The sequence below is a fragment of the Rhodamnia argentea genome, chromosome 7 (assembly GCF_020921035.1).
Source record: "Rhodamnia argentea isolate NSW1041297 chromosome 7, ASM2092103v1, whole genome shotgun sequence".
Lineage (NCBI taxonomy): Eukaryota > Viridiplantae > Streptophyta > Magnoliopsida > Myrtales > Myrtaceae > Rhodamnia > Rhodamnia argentea.
Genome location: NC_063156.1, coordinates 15,228,703 through 15,252,633, shown reverse-complemented (window position 1 = coordinate 15,252,633; position 23,931 = coordinate 15,228,703). Strand labels below are relative to the sequence as shown.

Sequence of the window (23,931 nt, the reverse complement as noted above, 5' to 3'; positions counted from 1 at the left end):
AAGAGGAGGGTGCCATCCGAGGACCTAGGTTTACTAGTATACCTACAGAAGCTCAAACCCGATTTTCAAATTTCAAAAGAGAAGGTGCCATCTGAGGACCTAGGATTACTAGAGAACCTACAGAAGCTCAACCCTACTTTCAAATTTCAAAGGAGAGGGTGCCATTTGAGGACCTAGGTTTACTAATGTACCTACAGAAGCTCAAACCCTATTTTCAAATTTTCAAAGAGAAGGATTCCGAGGACCCGTGGATACTAGAAGACCCGCAGAAAATCAAAGTTAATCAGATCTTTAAAAACTTAGCTTTACCGAGGATTTGGGGTCACTAGGGAACCCGTAGAAAATCCAATCAAATATCATTAGAATGGCTTTCAGATTAATTCAATGGGTTGAGGCCCTTGAATGTCGGATAAAAGAATAATAATTCTAAGTTCTGGGGAGAAACTTAAGAATTCCAGACAAATTTTCGAAGTATAATTGCAAAGGAAATGCGTCCAATCACAAGTTCGGACCTCCACTGGGGATGGATTTTGAATGACACATCCCGAATGTTCTACAAAAAGGTTGTTTTAAAAATTTTTCAAAAGGATTCTCCTTCATCCAAGAGGGCTTCTCACCATTTTTGGAAAGCTTTTCTTGAAATTCAAATCCGCTCACAGGAAACCTAACCTTGAGGTTTCGGGATCATTCGAGATGCATACAATCGGACCGATCAGAGAAGGCATTTTAAAAGGGACCGTAATTCGGGCTAGGTCGAAGGCTTATCAAAGGACATTCATTTTGAGGCTTAGAAATGAACATTGGTTAGAAATAGCTTTTTCGGGTCTACAAGTCAAGAACCCCGAAGACATGATAAGACAGGATTGTACTTACCTCTTTAAGCGGTAGCTTCTTGTGTAATCTCTTGCATCAACCTGAGACACCTCTTAGATCAGAAAATTTTTTTGTGACAGGTTGCATCTTGGTTTAGGGTAGGCTTTTTGAGAAAGGCCATATTTTCAAAAGAGGGGTGAACTTGAGTGATCACCTTGACATTTTTACCAGCAATCATTTGCTTTTGAGAAATTTTCATGATCATCTTTCTTCAGCTTGCTTTGAGGATTTTCCTCTTTTTATCTTGATTTTTCAAACTTTGTCCCTTTTTCGGGACGCTTTTCATGGGCTTTGGCCTTGCTTTTACCAGACACTTTGCTTTTTCTAGCCCTTTTGTTTCTTGCCATTTTGCATCAACCGACTCTTTTGGAGACCAGGATTAAAAATTCTTCCAATTATGCTTTTGACTTGCTGCTAGTAATTCCTTTGCTTTGCCCCACTGTGGGGAGGTGACCACCAACAATGGTTTTGAAATGAAGATTAAAAGCTCAAATTGGCTTATCAAAGGGTAAAGTGTTTGGAGATGTAGAAATGAAATGCTTTTCTTCACTTTGAGGTGTTCCAAGCCTCTGCCAGAAATCACCTGAAGCTATCACAAAAAGATTGATGCAGGTTAGCATAATAAAGTCTTACCCGATCTTTTCTCCAAGGAATCAACTAATGAACCTCCAAATTTGCCCTAGTGTGAGGTGGTTCTTGACAGGGTTTTATCTAGAAAATTCTTCCTTTTTGGTTCAGAGTGGTTAACAAGGGATATAAATGTGTATGGATAATTTTGAAATGGAAATGTCTCTCGTCATTTCAATCCATGTAATCACCGCGAATGATCCCTACATCCCAAAATTAATCTTTTTTCTCTATCACTCTCACTCATCGCTCAAGTGTATCGGGGACGTGTTTGAGGATAATGTTTGCCTTTTTCATCTCGAAGGACCATTCTCTTGAAAAGCTTTCAAAACATACCCTTTTATAGAAACTCAAGGCGTTTCCATCAAAATTCATCATTTGCAAAAGTTTTCATTAAAAGGTGTATTCAAAAGATGTTTCTGAAACTTGAAAGGAATGTTTCTTTGAAAGGGCCTTATGGCTTTACAAATCCAAGTTTTTCAATTTCAAGCACGACAGTGTATGAAGATACTTCATAAAAGAGGAGAATCCCAAACCTGTCTCCTTCAAATGTTGACTTCTGTCTCCCGCGTAAATAAAAGGAAACAATCGGTTCAAAGACGTTCAAATTTTTAAATCCCGAAGCGACTTCCTCCCGTCTTCTTCGGATGTCAATTTCCGCCGCCTGCATAAACAAAAGGAACCGACTAGTTAAAGATATCCAAAATTTTAAATCCCGAGCGACTTCCTCCTCGTTTCCTTCGGATGTTGATTCCTGTTTCCTGTATAAACAAAAGGAATCAGTCAATTAAAAACAACATTATAGGATAAAAAAAGCTAGGCCACACGCGTATTGTTCACGCTACGCTCCAAAATGCTCCAACTGGTAGAACTCGTGGGTACTGTTCACCCGTCGGATTTCTTCTGATTCCGGCCAGGACCGGTGGCCGTTGGGGCTGATTTTCGGAGGATACACAGCTCTTCGTCTCCCCTACAATCCCTCCAAATTTGGTGAGCTCTCGTGGAGTATCTGGTCCCGTATTTGCCCCGCAAGTCCCTCCATCTCTAGCACTTGTTCCCCCATACGAAGCTTGCGATTCCCGGCTATTCCGCCGCCCGCCGGGGCTGATTTTTGGAAACATGGTCCCTCCACCCCCCTACTATATTCCCTCAAACACTGGCGTACCGAGGTGAAGTATTCTAGCCCGTGGAAGTCCCGAAAGGTGCGATTTTTCTGGTGTGGGGCCACGGTTTGTTTGGCTTGTTTCTGCCCAACCGACTAGTGCCTTTGGTTCACCTCCAGCCTTGTGGTCGCCTTCGGCTCCTTTACGTCCCTTATGAACGATTTCTTCATTCCACAAAAGATCAGACCCGTGGAGTGGATCTACGCTGTCCTGTTGCAGCAGCTCTTCCTATTCAACTGGGGTGCTTCAACTTTGTGTGACGACTTGGGGGCCTCGATCACCGCTATATAGCTACTTCCTTTGGTTGACTGGTGGGTGGAGTATATCCTTGGTGGCTGGATTCCGGTTGTTGGGGATTAATGACTCCTGCGGATTCGATGGCCAGCCCGGTTCCTCTTCTGCGGGACCCGAATGTCCCTATGGCTTCTTCGGATGAGGTAATTCCTTCCTCTATACCTCCCTCTCAGCCTGTAATCAATGCGGTTGGTCTGGATAGTGCACGGAATGTCACGGTTTTGAAAGGCAAAACTGTTGCTATTGATGCGATTGAGATACCTGCTGTCGCAATGGATAAATCTGCAGTTGGGGGGTCACGAATGGGTGAACGTGACGATAGACGAAGCCGTAGTAGGGGCAGATCGACTAGGAGGAAGTCCAAACCCCCGTTAGGACATAAAAAGGGATACTTAGCTACTGCCCCCTCTCGGCCGGTGGCAGAGCAGCTGGGCCGTAGCTCTAGTAAGGCTAAAATACAGGGCAATCGGCCACAAACGTGGGCAAATATTGCCAAAGTAATGACCAAGGGCTACAACCTTTCTTTTGTGGCACCGGAGATAGTCGATGGAGAGCCCATTGTGGACATCACCCCCGACATAGTAGCCAATGAAAACCCGATGTTGAGGGAATCTATTGTGGGATACTTCCTTGGGAAGAAGATCTTCTTCAAAATTACAGAGGAATCCATCGGGAAAGCTTAGGGGCCACATGTGATGGATATTCGAATGCACGAGAATGGATTTTATCTTATCCATATACCGGATGAAACATTCAGGAGAAAGGTCCTAGATATGGGACCAATCACCATCCTTAATAGCACCATGATGCTGCAATCTTGGCACTCAAAGTTCAAGCTCGGGAGAGGAGCACGGGATACCCTTCCGGTGTGGATAAGGATGAAGGAGATACCACTCTCTTTATGGTTCCCTCAAGGAATCGGTCGTATTGTTAGTGCGATAGGCAATCCTCTATATGTGGATGCCTATACGGAACAAATGAAGAGATTGTCCTTCGCCGTAGTTTGTGTGGAGATCAAGGCTTCCCGGCCTCGCCCTCAATCGGTGAAGATTCGATGGGATGGTGAATTGATTAGCATTGGGGTTGAATATGAATGGAACCCCATTTCATGTAACACTTGTGCCATCTTTAGCCATAAAGAAGGGGCAAGTGGTCATCCGTGTGAAATTGTCCATCCTCTTAAGGACAAGCCCTCCACAACCAATCCTCGGGCCCATTCTCAAGGCATCTGGCGGCAGGTGCGGGGCAAGAAAGGCAAGCATAACATGGGGACAAATCGGTCCCAATCAGATGCACCCGACCATCGGGATGCACAACCACAGCAGCAACCATTACCCCGTGATGGCCCCACTTCTCCCGGATTGAACGATGAAACATTACACCCTCTTGCTCAGGAGCCCTTAATACTTTCTGCAGCTCCTCCACGTCATGATGCTATGGTGGACCAGCAGCCCTCCTCCTCGATCGGCCCAATGCGGGCTGCAGTGGATCACCAGCCATTTTACTCGGCTAGCTCACCTCGAGCTTCTTCAGTTCACTCCTTTGCATCGGAGAATAATAGCCAAGCCCGGAGTTTGACAGGAAATGACATTGACGAGGATTTCTCCTCGCCCTCCCCTCCGTTTACAAGAGCCCGGGCCACAGTCATTGCTCATGCGGAGGACCCCACTCGAAACGCCCCCTAACCGGAGATGACTCTTACTAAGGGGGACAGCAGCCCTTCCTCTTCGAAGACAGGTCCAAAGTCTAAGAAGAAGAAGGCTAAGAAGAAACACCGGTAACTCGCTCCTTTTTTGCAGATATGTTTCTTGCTTTTTGGAATATTAGGGGCCTCGTAAACCCTCTTCGGCAAGCCGAAATCAAATCCCTCGTCAGGATCAACCATATTTCTTGTATAGGTATTTTGGAGACAAAGGTTAAACCGTCTCTTTTTGGATCTATATCCGGAGGTATACTTCCCGGTTGGCGTTGGCTTTCAAATTATGATTACTCCTCTCGAGGGAGAATTTGGCTTGGCTGGGACCCTCGGGAGATCGACACAATTGTTCGATTGGTTACCGCCCAATTGATTCATGTCCAGGTCAGATTTCTTAATATGAACAAGCTGTGCTATATTTCTGTTGCTTATGGGGAGCACACTTTCGTTGCTCGGAGAGCCCTTTGGGCTGACCTTATTCAACTCGGTGAATGTCAAGAGCCATGGCTGGTGGCGGGCGACTTTAATGCTATTCGGGATAGTACTGATCGGATGGGTGGCTCCAATCTTTGGATCCCCGCCTTTGATGAATTTGGAGATTGCCTAGCACAAGCGGGACTTGATGACCTCAGATATGTGGGGCATAGGTTCACATGGTCCACCTCATCCGGTGAATCTCGCAAGCAACGTAAAATTGATCGAGTATCGGTCAATGAGCACCGGAGTCGGCTATTTTCCTTTTCCGAGGCCTCCTTCTTGGCTCCCGGCATTTCGGATCATACCCCTATGGTGGTCGGGATTGCTCCTCCTCCCGTGTCTAAGAAACCTTTCAAGTTCTTTAACATGTAGACATCTCATCCCTCCTTTAAGGATATTGTGACACGGGTGTGGAATACTGATGTCCGGGGTACCTCCATGTATTCGGTTTGCTTCAAGCTTAAACTCCTCAAAGGCCGCCTCAAGCAGCTCAATAGAAGAGCCTTCTCGGACATCTCAATCGGGACAGAACGTGCAAGGCAAGATCTTACCTCTGTCTAAGATGCTTTAGAACTTGACCCCTTCAATCGCAGCTTGGTTGACCGGGAATTGGAGCACCTTCGGGAATTCTTCGCCCTTAGACTCCAAGAGGAGTCCTTCTACAAACAAAAGTCCAGAATCATATGGCTTAAGGAAGGTGATCAAAACACGAAATACTTCCATCACTCCGTCAATAAGAGGCACCTCCGCAACCGCATCCTTTCGGTCTCTGACTCTGCTGGGGGAGTTCTCACCGAACCGAACCTAGTTCGGGAACATATTGTCGAGCATTTTCAGCTGCTGCTCAATGGAGAGCCGGCCTCTACTCGACTTGGAGTATCGGACATTAGCAATTTCATTGAACGCCGACTGGATGATGACCAGATTAACTCCCTATCCCGGCAAGTAACGGATGAAGAAATTCGCCGCACCTTCTTCTCTCTGGCTAGAGGTAAAGCTCCTGGCCCTAATGGTTTCAATGTTGAATTTTTTATATCGTCTTGGGAGATCGTTGGGCCCTCCGTCATCTTGGCAATTAAGGATTTCTTCTTGTCCGGTTCCCTGCTCAAGCAAACCAACACCACCATACTGTCCTTGGTCCCTAAAACACCAAATGCTTCGGTTATGAGTGATTTTAGGCCTATTGCATGTTGCAATACAATTTATAAATGCATAACCAAGATCATAGCAAACAAGATTGCTATTGTTCCGCCCTCTATCATAAATCCATCACAAACGGCTTTCGTCAAAGGGAGGAGGATTAGTGATAATATTATGCTTGCCCAAGAATTATTTGCGGGCTTCCACCATGAGCCGTACCTTCCAAAATGCGCAATCAAGGTTGACTTCCGGAAAGCTTATGATACGGTGGATTGGACCTTTCTTGAGTTGGTACTACAAGCATTTCGGCTCCCGGCTTTCTTTATTAAGCTGATCATGGAATGTGTTTCCTCACCGCGGTTCTCGGTTGCCATCAATGGAGAGCTCCACGATTTTTTCTCTACTACCGGAGGTATAAGACAAGGCGACCCTTTGTCTCCCTACTTGTTCATCTTGGTCATGGAAGTATTCTCGGGCATCCTTCGCGCCAAAACCAATCTCCCCGGCTTCAAATACTTCCGGAGATGTAAAGTAGCAAGGTTGTCTCATTTATTCTTTGCTGATGATGTGCTCTTATTCACCGAGGCCAATGTAGGTTCGGTGCAGCTGCTTAAGGACGGATTGGACATGTTCTCGGGATGGTCGGGTATGAAGTCGAATCGGAACAAGAGTGATGTATTCTTCTCGGGCGGCTCGGTGGCTCTTCATACTCAGATCCGGCTTTGCCTGGGTTTCCAACAAGGTAACCTCCCATTCCGTTACCTTGGAGTTCCCGTTATAGCATCTAGACTAGACAAATCGGATTGCAAGGCTCTAGTGGAGTCTATCACGGCAAGAGCAAAGTCATGGTCCCAAAGATTCTTATCGTATGCTGGACGCTTGCAACTCATCAAGTCCGTCCTACACTCGATTCATGTCTATTGGGCTAGTATTTTCACCCTTCCGAAATCCATTTTGCACGACATTGAACGCACCCTTAGACAATTCCTCCGGAAAGGACCCGATTTAGGGGTGGGAGGCGCCAAGGTATCTTGGGCGGATATTTGCGTTCCTAAGAAAGAGGGGGGCTTGGGGATTCGTAGACTTGTTGATTGCAATAAGGCGATGACACTTAAACACATATGGATCCTCTTCACCGACAAAGAATCATTATGGTGTAAGTGGATCCATTCGACGTTCTTGAAGAATACCAACTTTTGGGTTGCCCCTAAACCAACGTTTTGTTCTTGGGCATGGAAGAAAATTTTGGATATCCGTCCGGAATTCTCCCTACGGTTTACATGGAGATTGGGGAATGGACGTTCGGCGTCCTTTTGGTATGACCGGTGGCACACTAAAGGCCCCCTCTATAAACTTTTTTCCACCAGAGACATGTACCGCTCCAAGATACCTTATGATGCCTCTGTCCGATCGTTTCATGACTCCGGTTGGCCTCCGTCTTATGCTTTGGACACTATCACAAAATGGTCGGAACCAACCCCCTCCTTTGTGGATGACAAGGAAGACACACTCATTTGGAAAGCTCACCCCTCGGGCTCTTTCTCGGTTGCTTCGGCTTGGGAGCTCATTAGGAGCAAGAGAAGTGTTGTACCGTGGCACTCTTTTGTTTGGGATCGGGCTATTACACCCCGCCATGCATTCTTCATGTGGCTGGTCACTCTAAACCGTATTCCCACCCAAATTTTGCTACTACACTACCGCGGGATTACGGAAGGAACTTGTGCATTCCGTAGGATGCGACCGGACTCCGTTGACCACCTATTCTTCGGGTGCTACATCACACGAAGCTTGGCTCGATTTTGGGCCACCAAGTGCCACCTTCCTTGGACGAACCGACCGTGGCAAGCTCACGTTATGTGGGCTATTAAGCACATAGGCGGACAGTCCTTTGCCCATCGGATCTCCAGATTTTCTCTTGCGGCCCTTCTCCACATTATATGGACGGCGAGGAACGACATATTATTCCGTGGTAAGCCTCTTTTTGTACTGGGTATGACCAAGCACCTTATTAAGGTCGTTAGGGACAAAGCTACTTCTCTAGGAAGCATTGCCGACCTCCCCCTCAACCGGCGATTGCAGCAAAGCAGGGGCTTCTCCACCACCATCTTTGAGGTTCGGTCTTAGCTACTTAGTTGGGGGTTGCCTACTGTTTTGGCCGGGTAGTCCTTTGGCTTCTTGCCCGTTTTGCTTGTCCTTTGGCCGAATGTTTGGCCTTTGTGATTTTCAGCTCTAGTCCATGTACATATTTTGCGCCGCATCACCTTTGACCCCCCTAGGACAACTTATGTCCTAATTGGCTCAAGGTTTTTGTGTCCGGCCTCCTTTGTTACCTAGCAGTTTGATAAATCTATACATACTTACCTTACCAAAAAAAAAAAAAAAAGGAATCAGTCAATTAAAGATGTTTAAAATTTAAAATCCCAAAAGTGACTTCCTTGTTTGATCCATTGCTCTGTAAGATTCTTCATGACTCCCGGTTCATCTGCAAAATACAAACGTATGCAAATGCATGTATGCAAATGTCATGCGAATGGAAAATTTATGTGACTCAGATCTGCTCATCAATCGCTTTGAAGCTTGATTTTATTTCAAGGATAATATCTCTTCACGGCGTCGCATTTACTTGGACTTGTCAATTCTTCTCCATCCATGTTTACAAGTATAAGAGCTCCCCCGGATAAGACCTTCTGAATCACGTAGGGGCCTTCATAATTTGGCATAAATTTACCTCTTGGGTGTTGAGCATTTGGGAGCATTTTCTTCACAATCAGCATCCCCGCTTCAAAATTTCTAGGCTTGACCTTTTTGTTAAAAGCTCTGGCCACTTTCTTCCGGTAGCTTTGACCATGGTAGATAGCCTTCAATCGTTTTCCATCAATCAAATTCAACTGTTCGTGTCTCCGCCGGTTCCACTCATCCTCCGTGAGTTCTACTCAAGACAAGACCCTTAAAGAAAGGATTTTCACTTCTACCGGTAGGACTGCTTCCATACCGTATACCAAAGAGTAGGGAGTTGTCCCAATTGAAGTACGAATCGAAGTTCGATAGGCCATCAAAGCATATGGTAACCCTTCGTGCCGGCCTCGATATTTCTCAACAGTTTTGGCCAATATCTTCTTGATGTTCTTGTTTGCCGCTTCCACGCCTCCATTCATTTGTGGGCGGTAAGGTGAAGAATTAAGGTGTCGTACCTTAAACTGTTCCAATAGGTGATCGACAACTTTGTTGTTCAGATTGGAGCCATTGTTTGTAATGATGGCTCTTGGAACTCCGTATCTTGAGATCATATCCCGCTTGATGAATTTTGCCACACTGTTTGCGGTGACGTTGGCATATGAGCTGGCTTCAATCCACTTGGTGAAGTAGTCAATAGCCACCAGAATAAAACAATGTCCATTGGAGGCCTTTGGGTTGATAGGGCCAATCATATCAATCCCCCACATTGAGAATGGCCATGGTTCTAACATTTGATGTAGTTCATTAGGCGGCGCATTTATCTTATCGTCGTATATCCGGCACTAATGACAAGATCCGACGTGCTGATTGCAATCCGACTCGATAGTCATCCAAGAATACCCGAGTCTCATAATCTCCTTGGCGAGGAAGTAACCATTCATATGAGGCCCACATTCTCCTTCATGGATCTCTTTCATAATGAGATTTGCTTCCTTGGCATTTACGCACCTTAGTAGGACCGAGTCAAAGGATCTCTTGTACAGGATCCGTCCACTGAGGAAGAATTTAGAAGCCATCTTGCTAATGTACTTCTTATCTTCCGGTTGACTGCCTTGTGGGAATTCGCCTTTCAGCAGATAATTTTTTACGTCATGATACCATGGTTCTTCATCGGGTTCTTCTTCAACGACCATGCAAGATGCGGGTTGATCAAGGATGTCAATCCTTAAGGGCTCTACCTCAAGGCCATCTTGCACTTGTAACATGGCTGATAGTGTGGCCAAAGCATCAGCAAAATGATTCCGAGTCCTTAGTAGATACTCGAAAGCAATCTCTTCAAAATGTTGGATCAACTCTTCGAGAAATTTATGATAAGAGATAAGCTTGGGATCTTTTGTCTTCCACTCTCCTTGAGTTTGTAAGATGATGAGTATAGAATCTCCATATACCATTAGCTTCTTCACTTTTAATAAAACGGCTAATTGCAATCCTAGTATGCGAGCCTCATATTCAGAAATATTGTTGATGCATGGGAATACCAACTTGGCTGAAACCGGATAATGTTGATCTTCGGGGGATATTAAAACTGCCTCAGCATTCGATCCAATGAGGTTCACTGCGCCGTCAAAGTACATCGTCCACTTGTCTTCGGATATGTTCGGGATTTGACCTCCTTTGTTTTGTTCCGAAACGTCTTTAGGAGGATTTTCAGCTAGCATGTTAGTAATCGCTCTTCCCTTGACAGATTTTTGAGGAGAGGTTCTGATATCAAATTACGAAAGGAGCACTTGCCATTTGGCCATTTTCCCCAATAATGATGGCTTCTCCAAAAGGTACTTGATAGGGTCATTCTCGGTGACTAATTGTCGCGACCCTCCTTCCGGCGCGGGCGAGGGCTAACGAGCCGATCCTTTTTATATGGGTGTAACCCCGGTTGTCAGCGGGATTTTAGGATCGCGTGTCTCTCCCAAGACCCATTACTCGAATCGCGATGTAAGGAAAAAATTTATCGATATCGACCTTAGTGTGGTCGGGTGGCATGTGCGTAGTGTACATGTATTTTGGAGTCGCCACCGATCAATTTATTGGAGGGTACGATCGAAAAACCCTACCGAGCGGTCGGGAGAAACCGTTCGGTTCTACGAGAACCAGAGATTTGGGTCCGGGGACTTGGTTATGCCAAAATTTACATTAACGCCTTTTCGGTTACCGATGTCGAGTAATTTTCTAACCTATGAATTCATGTAGATGAAATTTTGGGTGAGGTAGGTTCTAACGATCTTAGGATATCATGCAGATGAGATATTTCCATCCTAGCGATCACAGTCAAAAATTAAATGCACAATTAGGACAATCAAAGTCAATCGAGTCAATCAATCATATAGACATATCTAAATGGCCCTATTGACCCACGTAAATATTAAGTTTGGGTTCCGGGGTAGTGTAGGAAAAATTTGGGGCGAAAGGCCCGTAAGGGTAGAATGGTCATTTTTGGGGGTTTGGGATCCGAAAATCACAAAATTGAGGTCGGGCCAGTTGAATGTGGCCATTTCCTATTTTTTGTTATTTTCTTGAATTTTTCTAATTTTTCTAATTTTTTTGGATTTTTTATTTATTTTCTAAAAAGTTGGGAATTTTTTGGATCGACATAGGTCGACCCTCGAAGGCTCAAAATTTTTGATCCAGACTATAAGAGTCCCGAATCGATCTAGAAATTTTTAGAAATTTTTTGGGAAAATCCGGGTATTTTTATGAATTTTCTAAGTATTTTTACAATTTTATTGGATTTTTGGAAATTTTTATTTATTTATATTTATTTTTTATTAATATTTCTGGACCGGGTCAACCCGGTCGAAGCCACTTGCGAACCGCTCGACACCAAATGACGTCGGATCTATTTATTACCTATTTTTTTATTTTTAGAATTAGTTTTCTAATATTCAACTATAAAAGAAATTAATGGACGGTTGAGATCAATCTCCCGGATCAATCTCACTGTCGATTCCCTCTTAGACGAAACGACGACGTCCCAGGTTGCACACTCAAAACGACGCTGTCTTCATTAATCAAATGGACGGCCGTGATCTAACCTAAATCTAATTTGGGCCATCGACTTCTCTATGCTAAAACGATGCCGCATAACTAAAAGGGACGGACGGTCACGATTAGATCCTAAGGCTTGATCCGAGCCATTCACTAGTCTATGACAAAAACGACGTAGTATGAGTTAATACCTTGAATGGCCAAGATTGATTCTAGATTTGATCTCGACGGTTCGCTCATTCGAATGATGAAACGACGACGCACAATCTTGGCAAAATGGCACCGTTTCCTTATTTTTTAATTTCTATCTAATAAACGAATATATAAAAGACGATCCAACGGTCCGGAATCAAACTTGCCTAATTATCCGGACCGTCGGATCAAGGCCGAGTCGGCTCGCTCGCGCCAACGGCCGAGCCGACTCGGCACAAGCCGGACCAATGGGGACTTGACACTTCAGCCTGCTGACTGGCCGACTCGCCACCTCAGCTCGTCTTCTTCCTCGCGCCAGCGAGCGAATGGACAGCCGAGGTTGCTCCGGCGAGATCCAACGATGAGATCTCGCCGGAAATAGATGAAACCGCCACGAATCGACTCGCTTAACCATCTAGATTAACATATTCGAAAATAAAGCAATTTCACCAAGTAGATTGAGAGATACATGCTACACACGTAACCGAAATCGCGAAACTCAATCACATGATCCAGAGCACATTAGTTCAATTCATTCACAGGATTTACTTAAATAAGGTTTAGAAACCTTACCCGCAGGTCCGATTGACCTGGTTTGGCCTAGGATTCCCTAGGCGGACTTCAACAGTGACGTGCGATGGAGGCTGGATTTCACGGACTTGATTCGAGGTTTTTGTACAAAATTGAAGCAAAACACGGATGCGAAGATGGTCAGCAATGTTCAAGAGCCAAAATGTACACGATAATTGCAATGATCGTGTCCAAAACAATGAGATGCCATGAACGTGCCGAGCTAAGTTCGAGAGTTCAACTTACCGATTGAGGAGTTCGCAGACTGAGCGAGCTGGTGCGATCGACTTCTGGCACCTGTGTGAAGCTCCCGGGAGTGATCTTGAGCTTTGATTGGACCTGGATTCGCCTCACGAAGATCGCACGGTCGAGCTCAAGTTCTCGATCGAGCGAGCGGGAGAACGAGCTCTCTCTCGTTTTCTCTCTCTCTCTCCAACTTCCCGAGTGTCTCGCGAGCCAAATGAGCCTCTCCCTCTCTAGAACCTTCTCAGCCCCTTTTATACTTGTTTTGAATTTGCGCGCGTCGGGTGTGAGCTGGCCGAGAGGTTCTCACGTGCAATCACGTGATTTTTGGCTCACCGGACGGTGATGGAATCATTAGGATTCCGTCCAAGTCCGTCGGGCCTCTGTTAATCACAAAACGAGCGCCAATTGCTCACGTTCTTGAATATGTTGACTTTCTTCACCACCGGAGCTTTGACCTGTAATTCCACCGCGCTCTGGCGGCCATTGGCCGTGCCGCCGGTGACAATCGACGCGCCACAACCTGAGGATCAAAAGCCCCACGTCAATTGAATTGATTATGGTCGAATTGGTCCCCAATTTGCTCATTGAAATTGATCGTTCAATTCTGCAAATGGCTCGTGCGAGAGGTAGAAGATGATACTGTTTGGACCGGTTCAGCCGGTCCAACCGGCTGTCAGATCGGTGCGAACCGGTTCAGACAATGAATTTTTAAAATTTGCAAAATTAATCAAAATCGATTGGGAATTTTTGCAATTAAACTTCAAAATTGGACTTAGGGGCCTGGATATTATTTAGAAATGTAATTTTGCTCAAAAGTTTCTATCAATTTATGCAAAAACCCCAAAATTTTCTAAATTGGCATATTAGGGAAAAGTTCAATTGAGTGCCCTAATGATCAAATTGGACCAAATCAACCCCGACAATCAATCCAGAGCATATGAAAACCTAGGGGGGACGGTCTAATTTGGCCACGAAAGTCCCTCAATTAAGAGTAATTTCAAAAATTGGCAAGTTGAGGGACTAAATTGCAAAGAATTTTAGGGATTTTTATGCAATTTGTGCAATTCGCGCAATTGAGGGTGTAATTGATCAAATTGAAGTTCAAAGGGACTATAATTGAATGTCTAGACAACAAATGTGCAAAAATTGCAAATAAAAAGACTCAATTTGTATTTTTTGTGCAAATTCAACTTTAGGCATTATGAAGAAACACCTAAAATTGGATTCAATTTTCAATTTTTCCTGAGTTCAATATTAAAAGGGAATTAAAATAAAAATATTGAAGATTTTTGTGTATTTTTACGACCTCGAAAGTATTTTTTATGAATTTTCTAATATTTTTCTATTTTCCAAAAATATTAAAAAAATGTGAAAAATATGAAAAATTATTTTTTGTTCAAAATTGGTTCCTTAAGCTTAGTCAAGGCTTCCAATGTTGATTTTTTTTTTAATTTTTTTGATTTTTTGTGAATTTTTGAGAATTTTTTGAAAATAAAACTAAAGGAAAACCGATTAAAAATCGTGTGTCAACAGTTGCCCCTCTTTGAAAGTAATCTCGATTAGAGGTTGCTCTCAAAGACAAGGTGACACCTGAATCCTTAATCGACTCTTCTGGGGAGAAATTTAAAGAAAGCTAGTCTTGACATCCAATTGTCTTACCTTCGTCGTTAATGCTCTGGCTCCGCGGGGAATTATTTCACCTCATGCTCATTTTAATGTGAAAGAGAGAGACGAGGAGAGAGACTTACCCGTAGCTCACCTGTTTGTGGTCCGAAATTTGTTGATTTAAGGTCGAGTGAATGAATGTATGGAATTACCTTTGAATGGTTGGCTAAATTTTATGATGGTTAGCGTCCGTCCGGTGTCGAGTTGTGGTTTGAAGATTTGGAAGAAAGGTTCACCCTTGTAACAAAAGGGTTTTACCTATTAAAACGCAGATTGGTTATCCTCTAGGAAGGGACTCACCATTCGGAAGAGAGGTTCACCCTTGTAACAAACGGGTTTCACCTATTAAAATGAGATTGGCTATCCTCTAGGAATGGACTTGCCGATTAAAAAAACGTAGACCGGTTATCCTCTAGGAAGGGACTCACGATCTGGTGTTGACACCCGATTTTTAATCAATTTTCCTTTAGTTTTATTTTGCAAAATTCACTAATAATTCACAAAAAATCAAAAAAAAAAAATAAAAATCAACATTGGAAGCCTTGGCCAAGCATAAGGAACCAATTTGGAACAAAAAATAATTTTTCATATTTTTCACTTTTTTAATATTTTCGAAAAATAGGAAAATACTTGAAAATTCATAAAAAATACTTTTCAAGGTCACAAAAATATAGAAAAATGTCCATTATTTTTATTTTAATTCCCTTTTCATATTGACCTCAAGAAAAACCAAAAATTGAGTTCAATTTTAGGAGTTTCTTCACAACGCTTAGGCTTGAATTTACATAAAAAATACCAATTAAGTCTTTTTATTTGGAATTTCTGCACATTTTGTGTCTAGACATTCAATTGCAGTCCCTTTGAACTTCAATTTGATCAATTACACCCTCAATTGCGCCAATTGCACGGATTGCGCAAAATCCCCAAAATATTTGCAATTAAGTCCCTCAACTTGCCAATTTTTGAAATTACTTTTAATTGAGGGACTTTCATGGAAAAATTGGACTGGCCCCCTATGTTTTCATGCATTCTAAATCGATTGGAATAGGTCTCATAGTCCAATTTAATCAAATTGACACTCAATTGAGGCTTTTCCCCAAATTGGCAATATTGAAAAATTTGGGGTTTTTGTGCAAATTGACAAGAACTTTTGGGCAAAACCACATTTCTAGATAATATCCAGGCCCCTAAGTCCAATTTTGAGGTTTAATTGCAAAAATTCCCAGCCAATTTTGTTTAATTTTGAAAATTGCATGAAATTCACGTCCGAACCGGTTCGAACCCGTCTGATTGCCGGTCGGACCGGTCGAACCGGTCCGGAACAGTGCTTCTTCTTCCTCGCGCGACCATCCCATTTTTGCAGAATTGACAATGAATTTCAATGGTCGAATTGAGAGCCAATTCGACTCTAATTGATTCAATTGATTGAGGGCTTTGTTTTTTAAGGTTTAGGAGCATCAATTCCCACCGGTGGCGGGGACGGTCGTCACCGGAGCACGGCGACATTGCCGGTCAAAGCCCCGGCACCCAGAAAAGTCAACATTCTCAAAATAGTGTCAAATTCGCGCTCGTTTGCAAGCGATTGAAGGCTTAACGGACCGGGACGGAATCCTAACGATTCCGTCACCGTCCGGCGAGCCTAAACGCGTGTGATTAGCATGTGAGAGATTCGGCCGACTCAAACTCCCGCGCGCGCATTTTCAAAGATTGGGTATAAATAGTCAAGAAGGCTCTAGATCAAAAAAAGGCTCATTCGTGCTCGTGAAGAAACAGAATAGAGAGAGAAAGAGAGAGAAGAGAGAGAGAGACGCGCTCGCGAGCTTCAACGCCGCCTCGTCGGAGCTCGACCGTGAGACGTTCGCCCGGCCACCACAGACCAAATCGGAGCACCGGACCACCGCCGGAAGCTCCCTTAGACTTCCAGAAAGCGATCGCGCCAAGCCAATCGACCCGAGACCTCCCGAAACGGTAAGTCCACTTCTCGATTCTCTCTCTGTGTGTTCATGGTGTCTTGCCTCTACGAGCATAATCATCTCAATTCTTGTGTGCGTTTTGTTCTCCGAGCATCACCGACTCGGTTTGCATCATTTGTTTTGCATTATCTCATCCGAAAACCTCGAGTCCGACCTCTAACCAGTCACGGCTTGGTTGAACTTCGGCCGGGCGATTCCCGCCGATGCGTGCTCAATCGGAGCTCAAGGTAAGCATCCCGAACTCGATTTAAATGTTCTCGAAGCTTCAATTGAATAGTTATGGTCTGTATTGTGTGATTGAACTATACAATGTTGAAACTGTGCGAGTTCGATTATTTGCGATCCCGTAGATGAAATTGTGTGATTCTTGTATATGTTGATCTGCGGGGAAAGGCGAGTCGATTAGGTTTAGTTTCATGTCATTCCGGCGAGATTCCGCCGTTGGATCTCGCCGGAACGTTTTCGGTCGTTCATCCGCTCGCCGGCGAAAGGTTGAAGATGATGACGTAGCCGGTCAGCGCGGTCAAAGTTATGACGTGTCGAGTGCTGGTTGGTCCAGCTCGTCGCCGACTCGACTCGGCTGTTGGCGCGGACGAGCCGAGTCGGCCTTGATCAGACGGTCACCATAAATCGTTGGTTTTAATTCTAGGCCGTCGGATTAGCTTTTTCGTATTTTTGAATATTAGTTTATATTAGGCAGAAAATAAAAAATGCAAAAACGGCGTCGTGTATACTTAGATGAAGTGACGTCGTTTAGGATAAGAAGGCCAGAATATCGTCGTTTCATGTGCAAAGAGAATGAACGGCCGAGATCGAGTCTAGGTTAGATCGTGACCGTCCGAGCATTTAATGAATACGGTGTCGTTTTTAGTCCGAGCGATTCAACGGTTCAGATTAGACTTAAGTTTGAATCGTGGCCGTCCGCTAGATTGGGTGATGCGGTGCCGTTTTAAAAGGGGTGCCAAAGCATCGTCGTTTCATAGCCAGAGCGAGTGAATGGCTCGGATGGAGCTTTAGATCAAATTGTGTCCGTCCGTCGTTCTTTTAGATGCGGCGTCGTTTTTGAGTACATAGACCAGAACGTCGCCGTTTCGTTCAGACTCGAGTCGACGGTTGAGATTGATTTCAACCGTCCATTTATTTTAGTATATTCGAATATTAGAAAATCAATAAGGAAAATCAAAAAAATATATTAGAAATTAGAATACGGCACCGTTTAGTGTGTAGGTGGTTCGCGAGTGGGTCTATGAGCGATCGGACCGGGTTGACTGGTCGTTGACCGGTTTGACCCGGTCCAGAATATTAATAAAAAAATAAAAAAAATAAAAAGAAATTTCCAAAAATTCCAAAAAATTCCAAAAATACTTAGAAAATTCATAAAAATTCCTAGATTTTCACAAAAAAATTTCTAAAAATTCCTAGATCGATTCGGGACTCATATAGTCTGGATCGAAAATTTTGAGACTTCGGGATCGAACTGTGTCGATCCGGAAAATTTCCAATATTTTTAGAAAATAAATAAAAAATTCAAAAAAAATTAGAAAAATTAGAAAAATTTCATAAAATCACAAAAAATGGGAAATGGTCACATTCAACTGGCCGGATCCCGATTTTGTGATTTTCGGGTCCCAAACCCCAAAAAATGACCATTCTACCCTTCCGGGCCTTTCCCCCCAAATTTTCCCAAACCATCCTTGGAACCCGAACTTGATTTTTCCGTGGGTCGATAGGGCCATGTTAGACTCCTTTATTGGATTGACTAGTCGATTGGACATTGATTGTTTTGATTGTGCATTTTAATTTTTGATTGTGATTGTTAGGATAGAAAATTCCCATCTACATGAATACTTAAGATTGTTAGGGCCTACCTCACCCAAAAGTCCATCTGCATGAATTCCTAGGTTAGAAAAACACTCGACATCGGTAACCGAAAGGGCGTCAATATGAAATTTGGCGTAACCAAGTCCCCGAACCCAAAAATCTCTAGTTTTCGCGGAACCGAACGGTTTCTTCCGACCGCTCGGTAAGGTTTTCCGATCGTACCTTCCAATAAACCGATCGGTGGCGACTCCAATTGCATGTACACATTTGCACATGCCACCCGATCACATAAAGGTCGTTATTTGATAAATTTTACCCGACATCGCGATTCAAGTAATGGGTCTTGGGAGAGACCCGCGATCCAAAAAATCCTGCCGACAACCGGGGTCTTAGATTTAAAAGAAATGGGTCGGCTCGTTAACCCTCGTTTACCTCCCGCGCGCATCCCGACGACGGAGGAGGGTCGCGACAACACCGGCGACTCAGCTGGGGAGTCCCATAAGAGGACTTAAGCCGATAAAAATGTTGAGTGCTTTCTAACCCCGTTCTTCCGTAGATGCTCTTGAAGATGAGGTACGTCCACTAACAAAAAGTGTTAAATGTTGATGCGGATGAGAATTATAAGGGGTGGCGTACGTGTTAACCCTTTTGATGCGGATATGGTGTTTTAGGTTGTGTGTTTATTTATGCACATATTGAAGCGGTGTTTTGAATATAAATTGTTGTGCATGTCTTGCATATTTTGAGGATCACGACACTGCACACACAAGCGCCTAAACCCGAGCCGCGAATCACCTTTTAGGTCGTCATAGATAGGGATCGGTATGCGAAGCTCTTGTGTTTGATTGCACTTGGGTTGACCATATTTGATCCCGCTCGCTATGCGAGATTGATGGTCCTACCCACTTGTTGTTTGATTGCGCTTGTGGGCGGCCCATCGATTTGTATAGCGGGAGCCTTTTTAGGTCCATACCCGAGCCTTTTTGATTTATTTAGAGTTGAACCTCACTTGTCTCATGCGCATGTGAAATGGACGGTTGGTATACCTAAAACCAAAAACCCAAAAAAAAGAGTAACACCGGTTGGTAAGGCTTTTTTACCCTATTTATTTTGAACTTGTAAATTTAAATTTTGCATATCATGCATATTCACGACATATCATCACCACTTGTAAGATCGTTTAAGTGATCGGGGTTGAAGGTCAAATTTTCCTTTTTAGGGTAGATGGCGCCCCGAGGTCATATTGATGTACCCGACGTATTCACATGGGAGCGGAGGACTATTCGACGTAAGGACCGAGTACCCGCTACATTTCGAGTCTTTGGATTTGTCCATGGACAAGAGCTTAACGGACGGAACCGCATTCGTAGCGAGAGTTGCGATTATACCCGTTGTGGACGCCATTTGGAAGTCAAGCGTGAAAAGGAGAGAATTTGGGAGTTGTATATGAAATTGGCGAGGAAGCCTCGTGCGACCAAGACGGCCCCAAAGCACTCCCCGATTAAGAAGAAGGAAGTCATCATCATATCCTCCGATGACGAAGAAGATGTCAAGCTTCCCGAGATAGTAGAGATCTCATCGGATGAGGACACCATTCCGACTATCTAGTTTAGTATGACTTTGGGGCATTTTCTAGGTTTCATTACGTTTTGAGTCGATTATGTATTTTCATCGACATTTATTGTCCGAACATCTTTAGATGCTATCATGTCCTATCTCTTTCAACTTTATTATACTAGACTTGTAAATTCCATGGGTTGTCAAATTTGGAGTTGTAAAAGCGGCTTTTTGCCCCGATTGCGCTTAAACGATCCTAATCAAATTACATGCCATCTTTGGGTGAAATTAGGTCCATAACTACCCTATTTGGCTTATCCGGGTCAAATGGGAGTAGTTGATCCTCATGTTACCAAAAGATGACATGGAATTTGGTTAGCACATTTGCATCACATTTCATGCATATGCATATTAAATCCGTGATAATTGACTTTAGGATCATCATTTTTTGCATTTTTAGATCATGGGGAATGGAGACATCAAGATCATTCCGGTAGCACGCAAAGAACTCTCTATATGGTGGGATCGCCTCGACATCATCAACAAGGCCTACGTGGAAGGACGTTTGGGACGACTTATATATCTGATCAAAGTGGAATACCAACCGGCGCTCATTCAAGCACTAGCCAAGGCATGGGACGCGCGTACAATGACATTTAACTTTCGAGGATTAAAATTGACCCAAACTCTTGAGGAATACACCGCTATTATCGGGGCCAAGTTTGAAGAACGTATAGCTCAACCCCCTTTAGACATGGACTCTACTCGTTCTTTGTCGAGTTTCCTTCGCCTTAAAACTTCTGAGATTGAAAAAGTTTACAAGTCCAATTCTAACAAGTTCACCTTCTCGTTCCTTTTCGACAATTATTCCTCTTTACCTACCGAAACCGGTCATAAATCGGGAAAGGTGTTCATCTTGGCTTTCTTTGCATTCGTCCTATTCCCAACTTCTAGAACTACCTTTGACCCTTCCATAAGCCATATAGCCGGACAAGCATGTTGTCGCTGGGATTATTCGTACATGATCTTAGGCGAGACCTTTCTCTCCTTAAACCGTTCCAAAGCTTCAAGAAAGGCTGTTTTCCAAGCGTCTAGTGGGCTACTCCACATGTGGTTCACCTATCATATAAAGACTTTCCAACTCCGAGTGGGGTGTTATGAGTTCAATAAGCACGTCCACTCTCTTAGATCCTTCCTCAAGTGTCAATCCCTTGTACCTAAACACTCGTTTAAAAAATGGGTTGAGCTATTGGACAATTTGAAACCCGAGCATATTAGATGGCGTCTGACTTGGCCTAAGATTGTGGAGGCTCGCATTATGGGTGTGGAAGATAGCCCTATTCCCTTATTGGGATGCACTGGCGCTGTGGCATATTACCCCATCAGAGTGGTGAGGCAATTTGGAGTTCTACGGGAGGTGCCACCGGATGTTTGTCCCGGGATTTTCTCGTTTGACATGACACGAGGAAAGCTTACAAAAGAAGCAAGGAAGTTATATCGGGCTCGGATCAAGTTTATTCTTCACGCTTTGAAGAATTCCCCTCTGTAACAAGTTGAATGGCCGGATTATTTGGACGACGAGATGAACATTCATAGAGCCTCCAAGGAGTATATCCAGAAGTTTAAGGAGTATCGCCAATCAATGGTTGAGCCATATGTACCCGAGTGCGTATCTCCTCGGATTGAAGAGGTGGAGTCATATGAGCCAGAATACATAGTACCTTACGTACCGGGAGTAGAGCCGTACATTCCCGAAAATCCAGAGCAGTGGATGTCGGAAGAAGGAGAAGACTCATACCTGTGGGATTCCGATGGATCAGAAGAACAAGAAGAGTGGAAGCGTCCTAGACTTGGATAGATTCATTCCCCCATTTAGATTTTCGCATATTTGTTATCTTTTAGATACTTTGGAACAATTTGTTTTGTAATAGATACATATTATTTCTTTTATGAGCACTCCATGCATACATATAGAAAAGTCAATTACCACGGATCAATGTCTCCAAATCCTTTAATATTTCCCATACTGATTTGATGTTCTGAAAACAGGTGAGTGATAAATACGAGGACTCGTAGCAAAACGCGCAAATTAAGGATGGAACAAGAAGAGCTCGCACCTCGTGTGGGTAATCCGGAGAACCAGATGAATATGATCGCCACAATGGTGGCAGAGATGAAAGCGATGCTGATCGCTAGCTAGGGGAGATACCCTGTTGATCCTAATTCCTAAGCCCCTGCGGGCTCTTCTGATGGAGCGAATGTTAATCCGGCACCCGCCGCTAGTCCCACTTTGAATCCGGAGCGACCGCCTAAGGATCCTCCCGTTGTGATCGACCCGGAGAAAAAGGAAAAGCAAGTCCTCAAAATGGAAGAGGAAATCAAAAGGCTTGCTAAGATCGAAGAATGCTTGGCAAGTCGGGGTTATGAACTTTCGAGGTTCGACAAAGTTGCACCGTTCGAGAAGATAGAGGTTCCTGCCGACTACAAGGAACCGGACTTTGTGAGGAAATATAATGGGACCGGGTGTCCCAAGGCTCACTTGAAGTATTATTTGCGCCGAATGTCGCAATTTTCCGACAATATCCCACTGCTGGTCAATACATTCCAGGAAAGCCTATCTGGGGCAGCCCTGGCGTGATTTATTGAATTGGAGCCAGAGAGGCTTGCCGATTGGAACAAACCGACGGACGAGTTCCTTCGGCAATACAAGTTTAACACTCTAACCGCCCTCACTAGAGAGGACCTTCCGAGAACCGTAAAGGGAAAGAGTGAGGCCGTTCACGCCTACGCCCGGAGATGGAGAGCATTGGGCGTGCGGGTAAAACCGCCCGTCCCGGAAGAAAAACTAATATACCTGTTTCTCAAGGCCCTTCCCTTTGAGTTTTTCGACAAGCTGAACACCTCTGGGTGTCGGACGTTTGCGCACCCGATCAAGGTGGCGTAACGCCACGAGTGGGCACCGAGAGAGAAAAAGATACCCGAAGCGCCTTTCGGACGCCAATACCCTTTGAGAAGGGATAATATGGAGCAAACTGGAAAAGTAGCCTTTGTCCCAAACCCGCCTAAGCCCAGAAATTTCTCACCTTCCACCCCTACCCAAGGAACGTCCTCCTAGACCGCTTCCAAACCACCATAATTTAGAAGAAAGAACCAAATTATTTTCACCCCACTACCCCGACCATTATCCAAATTATTACCCATGCTTCTGGAAAACCGCCTAGTTGCAAAGGAGCCACCTAGAGCTCATCCTCCAAGATTTCCCGGGTTCGATGAGACCCGGACGTGCACGTACCATATGGGAGAAAGGGGGCACAATGTGGACAAGCGCCTCGCTCTCAAATTCGGGGTGCAAGCATTGATCGATGGAAAGGTATTAGAGTTTGATAAGACTGAACCAAATGTGCAACAAAACCCGTTACACGAGCATCGCGAGGTGAACGCGATTTTCGGAGGCGAAGAGGAAGAGGTTCTGGAGTTCATAGTAGATACGAGTAAAATGCGGGATGTCTTGACATTGGCCTCACAATACCTAGAAGGAGAGAGTATTTCCCGGGAGCAAAAGGAGGCTTGCTTAGAAAAGCTGATTAATTTGGGCGTTATAGGAAGAATGGAAGATGTTACCTTTAAGGGTACTTATGTGGCTGTGGACATGCTGTCCGAAGAATTTGCGATGAAACCTACGAGGGGAACTGCTTGGAAAATACCCTCTGGATATTTGATGAATGTCAAAGATGGCCAAGAAAGTGAAGAGATAGACGAATATGAAATCCGTCTGGATAAGGCCCGCCGAGGCGATAGAAGATTTTTGCAAAGAGCCCTAGAGAGGGGCGAGATAGTGGACAACCTCGGAGAAGATAGTGGCGGTTACAACTTTAAAGTGTTGTATTCTGCTCCCCCAAGTTTCTTTGTGGACTCTAGA

The 23,931-nt window shown here is 44.2% G+C and overlaps 1 pseudogene; it reads left to right on the top strand.

Annotated features, from left to right (window-relative positions):
- Nucleotides 1–4,648: 4,648 nt before the first annotated feature.
- The window catches only part of LOC115743578, a 42,694-nt pseudogene continuing 23,411 nt past the window's right edge, over nucleotides 4,649–23,931 (top strand).